General features: G+C 35.7%; 1 protein-coding gene across 1 annotated transcript in view; it reads left to right on the top strand.

The window, feature by feature from the left end:
- The window catches only part of CSRNP3 (cysteine and serine rich nuclear protein 3), a 245,313-nt gene that overhangs the window by 9,808 nt on the left and 220,765 nt on the right, over positions 1-14,740 (top strand). The window contains exon 2 of the mRNA XM_037850037.1: positions 6,781-6,954. The gene's annotated coding sequence lies outside the window, so the exon portion shown is untranslated. The remainder of the gene's footprint in view (positions 1-6,780; positions 6,955-14,740) is intronic.

Genomic DNA, 14,740 nt, shown 5'->3' on the forward strand with positions numbered 1-14,740 from the left:
GTCCTGGGGATTATATAGGGCATGTATACTCAGGAATGGGGTGTTGAGGGCCACCTTAGAATTCTGCCTACTACAAATTTAAAGTGCTAGAACTGTGCCTGACACACAGTAACCACCATATGTGTGTTAGTTATTATTATTATTGAGTATCTGACAAATTCACAAAAATTTAAAAACATTGCAATATCATAGTAATGCAAGGAATATGGTGAAATGACACCAGTGCACCATCAAAGAAATATACATTGGTAGAACCTTTCTGGCAGTCAATTTGGCAATGCACATCAAAAGTCTAGTACTTTCACTTTTAGGAATTCATCCTAAATATGTAATCAGAGGTATACACAAAGATAAATGAAAAAAAAATGTTAATTACAGCATGATATATGGTAGTAAATCCTTAACAAGAACCCAAAGCATTTCCCTTTAGAGATTTGGTAAAATATTATGACATGGCTTTTTACTAGAATACTAGGTAGCTTTAAAAACAATAATTAAAAAAAACCAAAAACATGTGGTTTTGAAAATTAATGAGAAAGGAACATGGTCATGTTGTAAGTGGAGGAATAAAGCTTACAAAATTGCATAGATACTCATTCAGTTTTTAAAAAAACACTGAATGGGCACCTCCCTTCCCTTGTCTTTCTTGAGCTGTGTTAGAGTTGAGCATCTATGGCATATCAGGATAGGCCTGGGACTCCTCACATTGCTCTAGGTCAAGGCAAGCTTCCAACAACTCCTTAGGGATCTCCAGCATCCCTCCTGGAGTGTGAGGTGGCAAGACATGTTCACACGACAAGGGAGGAATTACACCCTGACACTGTCTGTCTGGTTGTACCCATTCACAAATACAATAAGGGCATTGGGCCTCAAAGTGCAAATGGAGTAGTCTAGCCCCTCATTCCTAATTTCCAGTCTTCCTAGCTAAATTACACTCTCTGCCACGATATTAGAGTGTGATTTTTGTTTTGTTTTAGCTACAATGTGAGGCAACCTAGAGTACATAATATGTACCAATGGGGGATGCAAAAGTTAATTATTGCATCTACAGTGCTCATTATTTTACTATAAAATAGCTACTATTAGTCTCATTTTACATGTGAGAAAATTAAGGCTCAGAAGGATTAAATAATATATTCAGAGATTCATATTTAGGAAAGGATAAAACCAGTCTTGAAGCAACTGGCTTCCCTCTTTTCACCATACCAGTGATTCTTGTGGGTTCTTGAGACTCCGGATATATATATTTTAAATCTCCTTAGGAACTTTTAATCATTAGTCTAGTCTAGGTCCTACTGCAGTACACATCAACTGCTTTTTTATATATGAAAGCAAATTAGCTATATGTGATGTGGTTACAGTGAAGATCACTCTTTTCTCCTAAGATTTTTTAGCTCCAGCCTCTCAAACCTTAACTTTCAAATTAGCAGACGTGCTTTTTGCTGTGGGATCCAGATTTCACCACAGTTTTAGGTTGAAGCATTTCTTACTGTTACCCTCTCAACCCGAAGGGAGATAACCAAACTCCAATACCTTTGGAACTAGCATCTCTCTATAGCCCTGTAACCCAGGCTAATTTCTTCTCCTTTTTCCTATTCTGTGACTCAAATTCTTGATAAAAATCAATGTCCAGGTCTCTCAAATTGTCCATTTCTCCTTTGGGGCATTTCATCCAATCCTTCTGAGGCTCTTTCCCGTATGTTTTCCTTTCTCCCAAATTCCCAGGGCTATCAATCTGCTTTCACTTTTATTCACCTTGATTCTGCATTATCTCTAGCTCCAATTATCTGCCCTACCGTTGTTCTAGTTTTTGCCAATCAACCTCTGATAATCAACCCAAGCCTATGGTTATATCCCAGCTATACAACAAGTGTCCTTGTGGTGGAAAAGGAGGAATATAAAAATATATATATGGTTGTGAAGGGCTACTATTAAGTATATTTGGACATTCTGGTGGGGCATTCAGGTGTCACCTATAATCAAAAAATCTCAGTGATTGGATGTTTGATGTTTTATTCTGTAAAACTTGCCTGATAACAAATATTTAAGGTTCTTGAAGGATCTACATAAAACCATAAATTCTATTATTTTTAGAAGAAGTATTTCCATTGGTAGAAAGATTAATGTACCCAACTTCTTAATAGTGCTCTCAAAATGGGGAAATAGATTTTCACCTTGATATTCTTTAATGATCTGTCCTGATTCAGTATCTAATCCAGCTATTTCTCATGACAACATCATAAATTTAACATAAAAATTAATAACAATTTCTATTCATATTCTTAAATATTAATAATCTTTTGAGTGACATTTGTATATAATTACTATACTGTCCTTTTTAATATTTTAATCAAAATCTGATTATTCTATTTAATAGGTATACAAATTTTAACTATTTGCATGTTAGGAATAGTATTAAGAAAATTTTATAATTTTATATACTTCTCAAAAGGCGTTATTGGACACAGGATCAGTAATAATACAGTATTTCCATTAGGTAGAGAAAACCTAATAAGGCATTGTTTTGTTTTTGTTTTTGTCTTTTACCTAGGAAATACAGGACTTTGTTAGGGGACCCTCAAGTAGGACTCTGAAACTTCTGACTGCTAACAAATATACAAGTCTCAGTTTTTTAGGTGCTAGAGAGTATAAATCAAGTCATTTGTACTTCTCTCCATTTGCTAACAGTTTCTGCTGCCCAGGTATTCTCAAAAATAGCATTCTGTGTTATTTGCTGATTCTTAATGTCATTTAGGATTGCCTTCACTTGACTATGTGAATGGGACAAACTCAATAAAGAACATTTATAATAACTGTCTTCTCCCTTAGTTGTCCTCCCCTCTACCTATTACTTCAGATATCTGAATGGGAATAGCATCTTAATCTGTCTCACAATTTAGCTTCTCCTGCATGATCTTGCTGTCTGTTGCCATGGAAATAACTGCGATATTGCAATTTTGATAATACAACCAGAGCATACCACAGTGGAATCAGATTGGCTCACACAAAGTAGGATGAATCTCTCTCTTTCTTTTTCTCTCTCACAACAGAAATACCATGTTTCTGTGTTTACTCAGAAAACATATCTAATCATATAGTTCAATCTCTCTCTAAAGACTTCATGTAAGATTCTTCAGGGTCCCCAGGGTCTAAAAGAAAAATGTGAGCAAATATAACAAATCCACACAAATTATTTACACTGATTTCACATAGATTAAGCAAATAAATTAAATACCTTTGTAGTAGGACAATTACTGAATAGTTTCCTGTAACTAATAAACATGAGGTACAACATTTAAAAAAATCCCATCAACATCCCTCAGTCCCTAGGAGCTCTTCTATAATACTTCTTAAAGCCCCATATATCACTTGAAGTTAGGAGAGTCTATTTAATCAAATGAAGGTTATATCTGACCACAAAGTGACTTTTTAGTGGGAGACTGCTTGGCTTTCAAGCAGGTCAATCTAGAACCAGAGTTCCTACAATCTCTACAGCAGATAGTGGTTGTATATTTGACTTTTAAAGAATCATGAATAAGTAACTTTAGGGAAGGTGATGGGTAAAATAATTATCAACTCTGTGCCTCCATTTTCTCATCAACATGTACATGCTTGATGATGCTCAGCATCCACACATTACCTTTTCTGGTCCAAATTAAAATTCATAGTCCTTTAGAGTGATAAAGGAAAGTTCATTTTTTCATTGTTAATTTTATTTGACAAAGTACCACAAAGTGGTGCAATGTATCTGAATTGGTTCTATGTGAAATCTAGCAGGTAAAGTGGCCTTCACCATCATGAAATAATTGGTAAATCTAGAGAACAGTGATGGACCTAGGTACGGTTAAGTAACCACATTGCTTTGGGAAGTACTTTGCTCTCCCCTTCCCTTCTAAGTGCCTTCAGTTCTTTCCCTCCCAGAGAAACTATTAACCTCTCCAGGCCTCTGACTTGTTTGGTTTTCTGGCTTTAACTATTCACGAGAGCCACTAAGTCCTCATTCAGTATCTTTCTTAATTCTAGACCTTTCTCTTTTCCCATCAAATCTAATTTTCTTTTATCAGAGCCTCTCTGTTCTCTTATGTCCTATTAAGATAATGAGTAATTCTCTGGAAATAAAAGTCAGATCATGTCACTCCACTACTGAAACCCTCTAATCTCTTCTCTCTCACTTAGAGTAATAGCCCAAATCTTTACAGTACTACAAGGCTCTACAGTCTGGATCTGGACACCTGTCTAACACCAGCTCCTACTCTGCCCCTCACAGGGCCTTGGCACACACCATTCCTTCTCCTGGGAATGCTTTCCCCCCAGATGTCCAAATCGTGACTCCCTCACCTCCTCCATGTCTTTGTGTTACCTTCTCACTGTGACATTAGTTTACCAGTCAGTAATTGAATGTTCTCTCTCTGCCAACTCCATAGTCACTATATCACTTTGCTTATTTTTCTCCATAGCATTTATCTCCATCTGACCCATTGTTTTATTTACTTATCTGTTTATTGTTTGTCTACCCCTTCCCCCCACAATACCCAGTAAGTGAGCACCCTTAGAGTAAGGAACTTTTTCTATGTTGCTGCTTTATCATTCCCTGGTACCTAAAGTAGAACCTGGCATAAGATAGATGCTCAGTAGATGTTTATGATATAAATAACATATGGTCCCTAAACAAAGGGCAAACAAATAGATCTCTTTTCTATAAAATGGCGTAAGTGAGTGAGCAAAGACAATTGGATTCCTTTTCTCAATAGTCTGAAGTGAGAGATACTGAAAGAATGAGTCAATTGGTGTTCAGAGTTGAGTCTTTCAGGATACAATGAGGTAGAGGCAGGTAGGTCAAAAGCCAGAGCCATATGCCAACTGAGGATATGAGGAAACAGAAAATATAAAAAGGCCCAAAGCAAATCGGCTGAGGGACCCAAACAAATATGTCCCAAAGAAGTATAGTGACTAAAATCGAGGGAGACTGTGAGATCAACGAGGGACAAAAGGAGGATGGCCGGTTCCAAGGTTGCTACCTTGTTGTTACTGTAGTTAGACCCATTTCTTCCTACCAGAAGGGCATGAATGGAATCGCTATGCTGAGGTTTGATGATTAAGATGTCACCTCTCCCTGGTGACATATTGTTTGGAGTTATACTTTGTAAAATAAGTTTGTTTCCCCAACTGATGCAACTCTACCAAAAGGCATTTCAGGAACTATGTTGGGCTGATGGGGTAGAAAGTTTTGGCTACCTAGTGTCTTTTTTTTTTTTCTTTGTTTTTATCTTCTACTATGAAAAAATTCAAAAATATTCAAGAGAGAAAATAATATAATGAACCCCGATATACCCATCACCCAGCTTCTACAATTAACAAGTTGTGGCAACATTTTTCAGCTATGCCTCACCCACCCCACACCCCCGCCCTGCTATCTAGTTTCTTAACACTTCCAAGTCACAGATCTAAACCACCCTTTGTCTGTCTCATGGAGCCAGTCCAACTTGGGATTTAAATTTCAATTTAACCTAAAAATCACTCCTTCAACTTTATAAGTAGAATAAGGGAAAGGAAGATGGAAAAGATGGAATCTAACAATATAAAGGGCTGCTTCTGAAAATGAATGGGGCATTGGTCAGATTTTAAAGTAGAGTCAGTGGTGAAATCATGGAGCCAAAGTGATCTGGACTTGAGGAACAGTTTTCACCTCTGGCCTAGGTACACATTCTCTAGGTTGCCACGGTTCACGGTACTTACTACCTACTGTTACCTTGACTGTGAGGCCAAAGTATCATTTGCATTTATAATTGTGCTTGTGCTATCATTTTCATTGGGGTAGAGAAGTACTTCTTGAAACCTGTGTACCAATAACAGTAGGAAAATAAAAGAGAAGACTAAGGTGGCTTCGTGAGTGTATTAAATCTGACCCTCTTTACTCATTTACTCATTAAAATTGGAATTTGTGTTTGCAACCTGATAAGTTACTCTACAGCTATGAAAAAATTATTACTCTGAAAGGTTTAAGGACTAATCTAAATTGATATTTAAAAATTGTTTAAATGCATCAGGCTACCTTTGAGTGGATTTCACTGACCATATTGATACAGAGAGTAAAGAGAGTTAAATATTTTATCCAACAAAAAATGTGGATACCGTGGTTTACCATGTGTAAAATCTATTCAGCCATCCTCTTTGGCATAGGACTCAAGTATTCCTTGTAGCTGTGCTGAATTGACTGGAAACATGATAAGGCATCTGTATTCTGCAGGTATAGCCATTCCTAGCAACCAATTTGATTTTTGATGGACAGAGAGCCCCAGGAAAGTAGATGCCTTTGTACGTGAGAAAAAAGAAATCCCAAGCAAGATAGACATGCCCTAATCAGTATGCTCTGGGTATGACAGCATGCAAGTGAGTGATCTATTTTGTTCTGAACTCTGGCTCTGTCAATGACAGCACAAGATTTCTGGTAACAAATCAAATAAACGTATTTGACTCCTGTTTTGACGTTTCAAAACACTGAACCATATTTCCTTATGCTGCACTCTTATTCCACATTCTTAATTTTGACTTTTTCTTATAAGGCATAGTTATTGTCAGAAGGTGAATACAAATGACAGTGAATCATGATAGAATTGTTTTAATGTTTAAACATTATGGAAAGAATAATTTCTGCATAGATATGATAATCTGCTATGTGTGGTTCAAAAGATTACAGCTCTCCAAAATGACTTTGAGACCTTGACTGTGCAGTCAGGGGTCAAATGTTTCAATGCTTCGTTGCTCCTGTTTCTATTACAGGTGCATGTGACAGCACTGCAGCTATGAGTGGAATTTTAAAGGGGAAGTTGGAAGAAATTGACGGCTCCTCACCCAGCTCCTCTGTGCGGGAATCAGATGATGAAGTTTTTAGCTGTGACAGTGCTGACAGTGTTGATAGTGTCAATCCATCCCTTTCTTCTAATCACTTTACCCGTGAGTATCTGAAGTGCTATTTCAGGTTGTGCTTTAAATTGTGTCATCTGGACGATTTTTGAGGGTTTCAGCTTTATTCACTGGCTTCTATCTGCTCCCAAGTTTTTCATCATACCAGACTTATTTGTCAAATGTGGTATCATTTTGGCTAATTAAGCCTCAATAGTATACTGCTGCTCATCTCAATAGAGAAAGGATATGAAGAGGCAGAAATGAGTCTAATCGAAGGTAAACAGGTAGCAACTGAAAATAATTTAACATGCATCTTCAACTTTGTGAAACAGATCCAGCTTTTTGGAAATCTTATCAACTTCTAATATTGGTCAATAAGTTGTGGAATATTTGCAGTGTTGAATACAGTACAATCCTGGGTGATCTTCCTAGGGTGAGAAAAGGATGTTTGTTTTAAAATAACGCTGCTGTGAAATCAAGACCATGAAAGCTCTGCAATTCTATGGTTGTTTGTATGCAGTTGAACCTCAGACTAAAGGTCAGGGTTATGCACTAAAGTAAGGGTAGCTTTCTTGACGTATATACTTCTAAGTACTGACCGTTAACAGCATCACTTAGCTTAGTGTGATATGTTTTAACTTAAAATTCTACCTATTTTCAAATTTCATTTCTTGTAAAAGATTGCACATATGAGGGTTTTGAAATAGGTAACCCTTTTCCAATAGCCCCATGTCCATTCATCCCCAATCATTAAAGAAAAAGGATCCCCAAATTATTTTTTAGAAAAGTAACTCAAGAAAAGAAAAGCAAAACAAAACAGTACATTAAAAGCCCCATAATTTCACCCACCCTTCTTGGGATGAGTGGGTATAAAGTTCCTTTTAAATATCACTCCATAAGTAAAAGTAAACATCATCTCACACAAAAAGATATCATTCAGTAGATGCTATTTTCTTTTTTTCCACAATAGGTTTTTCTAGCATTGTTTTTCTAGGGAATTTGTATGTGGGGATTTTAAACCCACAAAATCAGCCTTTTAAAATCCCCACTAAAATTCATACAACTTGGCTCTATGGCTCCTTAAATTCCATTGTAAACCCTGTCACCCCCGCAAAAAAATTCAAAATTTGGTTTGATATTCATGAATTCTCCCTCATTGTTATTGGAAGCAATTAAAATAAAAATAGGTAAAATTTTCAAAGAATTTTTAGCCTTTGTATTATTTATTATTTTTATTGGAGTCAAAGAACCTAATTATTTTTATTAACTTGGAGAAAGCTTAAAAAAATTAAGGAGTAGATAAAAAGACACTTTGGGGAAGGGGAAAAATAATTGTTTTGAGAACAAGATTCTACAGTTACACAAAAAGGTTATTGCAGACTGTGGAGTTTTTGGGGGATAGAGGATAATTTTTGGTTGAATTTGTCTCTAACTTTTTTGTAACTTCCTCTACATGTCTGCAACCTTGTGGAGCATATGCATTTTGCCTTTTATGTTTTGCTATCACCCGTGGTGCCTAGCAGAGTACTGGGCATTTGATGATGCTTAAAATTATGTATTGAATGAAGGAATTAATTTCAGAAAATTCTTTAAAAATGGAGAGAATGAGTCCACTGGATGTTCTTATCCTTAGAAAAGCCACAGTGCACACTTAAATCCAAGACCCTCAGGAACAATCTATTAAATACCCTTTCTGTGTACCTTGGAGAGCTCTCTTTTTCCAAGACCCTGAGCACTGCAGCAGCTTAGCTTATACGTCTCAATGTTTTTTCCTCTTTAGCCATTCCTAAAAAACCATAGTCAATCTAAGATCCTATTTCTATGAGACACCACTTCATCTAGTGTAGTGCTGTGCTGTATTTTCCACGCCTCTGTGATTTTTTTTTTTAAATCTCCAGCCTGCTTACAACCTCCCTGGTGTCTATGACTCTCCTAAAGTCACACATTGACTTTCTCCTTGAAAAATCAATTGCAGAACTTCTCTATGCAAGACACCTATTGATTTTTTTAGCTTGTGAGTGCCCAAAGTACCTATAATGCTCATTTAAACACCATCAGGTCTTACAACTTTGGCTCAAGAAGCTCTCCAGTTGAAAGAGATGTTCTGGTGGTTTAGGGAGGTTTGAAAAATTACAGATCCAACAGCTGTTCTGAGAATCTGAGCAATTCCCTGGAAAGGTAAAATTTTGAATGGAGAGTGATTTGCATTACTTTTTAATAACTAGTTTGATATCTGGTTATAGCTGTTCTTTTTTGCCACCATAGCTAGATTCTATGGAGATGGAGACAGCATCTCCACAGTAGCCAGAGGTAAAATCTTGGGCTATTAAATAAAGCAGTTGCGAAGTTTGATTAGTTTTTTTCTAGCAGTGCTGTTAATGTACTTTTCTTTTGAATTTTTGAGGTTTGTTGAGGCTCTTCTGTAAGGGAATGGTGATATGCATCATTGTACGACTTGTAATTGAGTGAGTGATCAGAACCATGGTTTGGGATAAGCAGTGAAGAGAAGGAGTAAAGAGGAGTAGATGGAAAATGTGACCTACAGGAGCATTCCATTACTGTGGGGTGACTCTCAGCCGAATCTCAAATACAAAACCTTTTTAAATATTTTATAAAGTTGGAAAAATTGGGGGAAGAAATCCCATTTTAGTTTCATTGAGAGGATCTAATGCTCTGTCTATAACAGAGTCAGACCAAAACAATAGTAGAGTATCAAACCTCATTTTGAATTCAAAGAATGTTAGAACTAGAAGGACCCTTGAGCGCATCCAGGCTGATTCCCTTATTTTACAGATGTGGAGACCGAGCCCAGGAGAGTAACTTGACAGGACTCAAAATGTGAGCTTCTGGCAGAGGAGTTGAATGTAGATCCCTAGGGTTCACTTTCTACTGTATCTTGAAGCTCTCTGCTGGTTCCATTACATCCCTGACTGCTAAGTAGAATGGCCAGTCTTCAAGTGAAAGACATGGCTGTAGCTTTTATGCCAGCTCCTCTTAGAAAGAGAAAATGAATCCATCATTTGATAATTGCCTTCTCATCCCTTGTTGCCTTTTTGTCCGCCAGTTAGTTTCTGGTGAACATGCTAGCATCTCCTGGCTATAGATAGTACCAGTGATGAGCTAATAAACAAACACAGTGAACTAAATGAAATAGTGGGCAGAGAATTCAATTCAAGTATGAAAAACAATTTCACTTCCCCTTTCTGTAAATAAGTGATAGGACACACTATTGCGACTTTCCTTGTATGTCACTGACATTGATGGGAATATCTTACAGCAGACATGTTGTTTTACATTTACATGAAGGAAATTGGTTTGTCTGGGTGACATAATGCTACTTGTGATAACTTGAAAATGCTACAATGAAAAGTAGGTAAGGTAAAATATGCAGTGAGTCTTTAACAGCAGCTAACAAATAGAGGCCTATTTCATTTACTTTAGAAGTAAAACCTTTGTACATCCACTTTTGCCAGAGGGGTGAATTGGCATCCTGAATTCCCTGAAAAAAAGTTAATTATATCTTTCCATCCCTTGAACTCCAGGACCTTTCATTACTTGTTCAATAATTCAGGACTTCAGAAACCCACTGACATTGCATTTCTGTTGGACTCAGTCACAGCTTCTGACTGAATGAAATAATTACATTCCATTTTGCTGGTTAGGTAGAGAGTTGGCTTTTATATTTGCCCATTTGTTTTTAAGTCTTGAAAAACTGAATGTAAATTTGGCTTCAAAGCACTATTTGACTGATTTTCAAATTAAAATTTATTTATCTATTACGTATTGAATCTAGGAACACAACACATCACTTGTGGTTTTAACTCAAAAGCAGCCACCATGGAAAACTGTTAAAACAAAGGTGATCCTGGGCATGTTAACATTACAGTCTGTCACATCATTTGAGGGATTGGGCTGTATTAGCATAACATCTGAAACACATCACAGAAAACCTTCCAATTTCCCACATCTGTTATTTACTCAGAATGTCTATAGGTGGAATTGATATTGTAGCTATATTTCATACAGAGCATAAGAATTAACGTTGCTATTAAATATTAAATACACCATCTCACATTACTGTTTAGAATATTTTCATCTTACAATGTAATTTATTTACAGATAAGTCCTAGAATTTTTGCACTTTATAAAACTTCTTGATAAAGAATCACATCTTTATTTTCAGGCAGCCTAGGTGTGATCATGGGCAATATATAAATGATTGCTCAACTGCAAAATATTGTGGCTTGAAAAATGGATCCAAATGAATTTAGATGATTAAAACTCTATTATCTTCAAAGTACCATAATCTTCAGGCTTTGGTTTAAACACCAGAGGGTGACTTGCTTTATACGTATTGTTTATGATGGTGATGATGAAATCATAGTGCCTGAAGCAAATGTCCTTGTGTTTCTCAAAAAATTTTAAAATTCATCATGCAGATCAGGCAGTCTGATGCTTTCTGACAGCTTAGGGGAAGTATGTTTGTGTGCATGTGAATGTGGAAACGAATTAAACCTGGTCTTACTGAAAATGAGCCATTTGGTGTTATTTCTAAATAGGCTGCAGTATTTAACCCTTTCATTCTGGAAAGTACATGTCTGTATTCCCAAAATGTTACTTCATTTTAGTCTTAGGAATTTGGAAGTAAAGTGGGAATATTTGAGGGCCAAAGAACTGTTTTACCACATGTTTTTATATGTTCAGTTCCAGTGATCTGTCATGAATAGTTGAATGTCTCAAATTTACTGAATTCCATTGAGGGTTGGACTAAGGGTACAAGTACAGTTTTAAAATGTAATAAAGAAATCAATCAAAATAAATATAACAAAAGACAAATATTTGCTTTTCAACCAAAGACCAACACATAAAAATTGGAAAGGCATTTTCTTTTAATGACATTTAATTTTCAGATAGAAAAATATTTGCAGTGAGTTAAAAATGAAAATGGACTCTGTTGTATTTTCTTTTATCGTAACTCACAAATATTATATAATGAAGCAGTAATAAAGATTGATTTTTTGTAACTTATGATCTAGGAATTTGAATGCAATTTGTTGAAACTTGATTTATGTACTGAACTATTAAGTCACCTTAAGATCCATAATGGATATCTGCAATGGTCTTAATTAGCATGACCAAAACAAAAAATTTATTAACAAAATCTATTAAAATAATTTCCAAATCATTAAAATAATTTCCAAATCATGACAGTGACGATTGGTAGAGATAGTGCTAAAAACAGCAGGTATTTCTGATTGAAATACAGTAGTGGGTCCCATTAATTGGGACGTTATAGAGACCTGAATTACATTCAATGCCATATATTTTTAATGCCATGATTGGATAAAAACATTAGCAAAAGTACCGTATGATGTGCATATTGTAGTTTTAAATCATATCAATAAATTACTTTTAAATATTCAAAATTATAGGGTAATAAAATTATATTTTACCTTGAAATTTGCTCTAATGCCTACAATAGTTTTTGAAAATTTGTGTACTTTAAATCTTAACAATGCCAGAGTTTGGGGTATTCAGTTCTATCTTTGATGAACTTAGTTTGGAAGAAAAAATGACTATTAAGGTTAAATATAGTTAATTTTTCTAACATAGCCTGTCCTATGTCACGATTTCCTTAAAAATAATGTCCATTATGTTCTTGCTATGTCAGACCTGACTTTCTGCCACTTGCTGTTTCTTTGGCAACCATCATTTTGGTTTGGAGATAGTGGTAGATATTTCAGAGGTATATGTCTATGTATATCTATGTATCTATTGATAGATGGATACACACAGACACATTTAAAAACATTTACTTATCAAAAGAATTGATTAAGCTTGTCATTATTTATTATTAAATGCTATGCTAAGATCACAGCTACATAAAACATATATATCATAGATTTGGCCTAGATTTTTTTTAAAATATGCATAATGCTAGAGAGGCTACAAAAGAAAACCCAGGGAGTAAACTTCACTAAGTAATTTATGGATACTAATAAAAAAGCTTGTATATTTAAAAATTCCCCTGAATATGAGATAAACAAATTTTTTTTCAATTAAAAAAAAGTAAAGAATGAATGGAATCCAAAAAGGGTAAGTACAGCCTTAAATAAACATCGTTATTTTCAACAGAATAGCTCTTGCTTTTTTAGCATTCACTAAGCTGCAGCTAGTGAATATGTAAATAATTTAAATTTATGATTACAATTATTGTAAGTTCCTTGATGGCAGGGAACCTTTATTTCCCCTGACATTGCTTAACGATAATAATCATAATAGAAAAAAAAGGTTTGTTGGGCATTTTATCATTTGCCAGGCATTGTGCAAGATGCTCATAACCTTAGGTCCTAAATAAGTTTCTTTTTGATTGGTGTGTTCATGGCTTTTCACTAAAAAAGGCATGCCTTAATTGATGAAATGTTTTTTGTCATCTTCAATTTGAAATGAGTCAACGGAAATGTGAGGCTAACAAATAGTATAGAAATTAATTAAGATTGTTGGATACAATTAGAGCCCCTTGAACAGGTACAAAACCATAGAAAATGATGTTTTCATATAAGATGTTTGGATTTCATTTTATAAACTTTCCAATTTATGCGGACAATTTTGCCAGTATAAGAGAAATCACTCCTCAAATTGCCTATATAATTTTCCCCCTTTAAATTTTTTTTTTTTTAATGTACATCTTTTTTTTTTTAATCATCATTTTATTGAGATATATTCACATACCACGCAGTCATACAAAACAAATTGTACTTTAGATTGTTTACAGTACCATTACATAGTTGTACATTCATCACCTAAATCAATCCCTGACACCTTCATTAGCACACACACAAAAATAACAAGAATAATAATTAGAGTGAAAAAGAGCAATTGAAGTAAAAAAGAACACTAGGTACCTTTGTCTGTTTGTTTGCTTCCCCTACTTTTCTACACATCCATCCATAAACTAGACAAAGTGGAGTTTGGTCCTTATGGCATTCCCAATCCCACTGTCACCCCTCATAAGCTACATTTTTATACAACTGTCTTCGAGATTCATGGGTTCTGGGTTGTAGTTTAATAGTTTCAGGTATCCACCACCAGCTACCCCAATTCTTTAGAACCTAAAAAAGGTTGTCTAAAGTGTGCGTAAGAGTGCCCACCAGAGTGATCTCTCGGCTCGTTTTGGAATCTCTCTGCCACTGCAGCTTATTTCATTTCCTTTCACATCCCCCTTTTGGTCAAGAAGATGTTCTCCATCCCACGATGCCGGGTCTACATTCCTCCCCGGGAGTCATATTCCACGTTGCCAGGGAGATTCACTTCCCTGGGTGTCTGATCCCACGTAGGGGGGAGGGCAGTGATTTCACCTTTCAAGTTGGCTTAGCCAGAGAGAGAGGGCCACATCTGAGCAACAAAGAGGCATTCAGGAGGAGACTCTTAGGCACAAATACAGGGAGGCCTAGCCTCTCCTTTGCAGCAACCGTCTTCCCAATGGTAAAACTTATGGTAGAGGGCTCAACCCATCAAACCACCAGTCCCCTATGTCTGTGGTCATGTTAGCAACCATGGAGGTGGGGTAGGCGAATACCCCTGCATTCTCCACAGGCTCCTCAAGGGGGCACTACATCTTTTTTTTTTTTTTTTCCTTGTTTGTCTTTTTTCTTTCCTTTTTTTTTTTTTTTAACTTTCCCTTCTTTTTTCAAATCAACTGTATGAAAAAAAAAGTTAAAAAGAAAACAAACATACAATAAAAAAACATTTCAAAGAGACCATAGCAAGGGAGTAAGAAAAAGACAACTAACCTAAGATAACTGCTTAACTTCCAACATGTTCCTACTTTACC

This window comes from Choloepus didactylus, chromosome 9, assembly GCF_015220235.1.
Source record: "Choloepus didactylus isolate mChoDid1 chromosome 9, mChoDid1.pri, whole genome shotgun sequence".
NCBI lineage: Eukaryota > Metazoa > Chordata > Mammalia > Pilosa > Megalonychidae > Choloepus > Choloepus didactylus.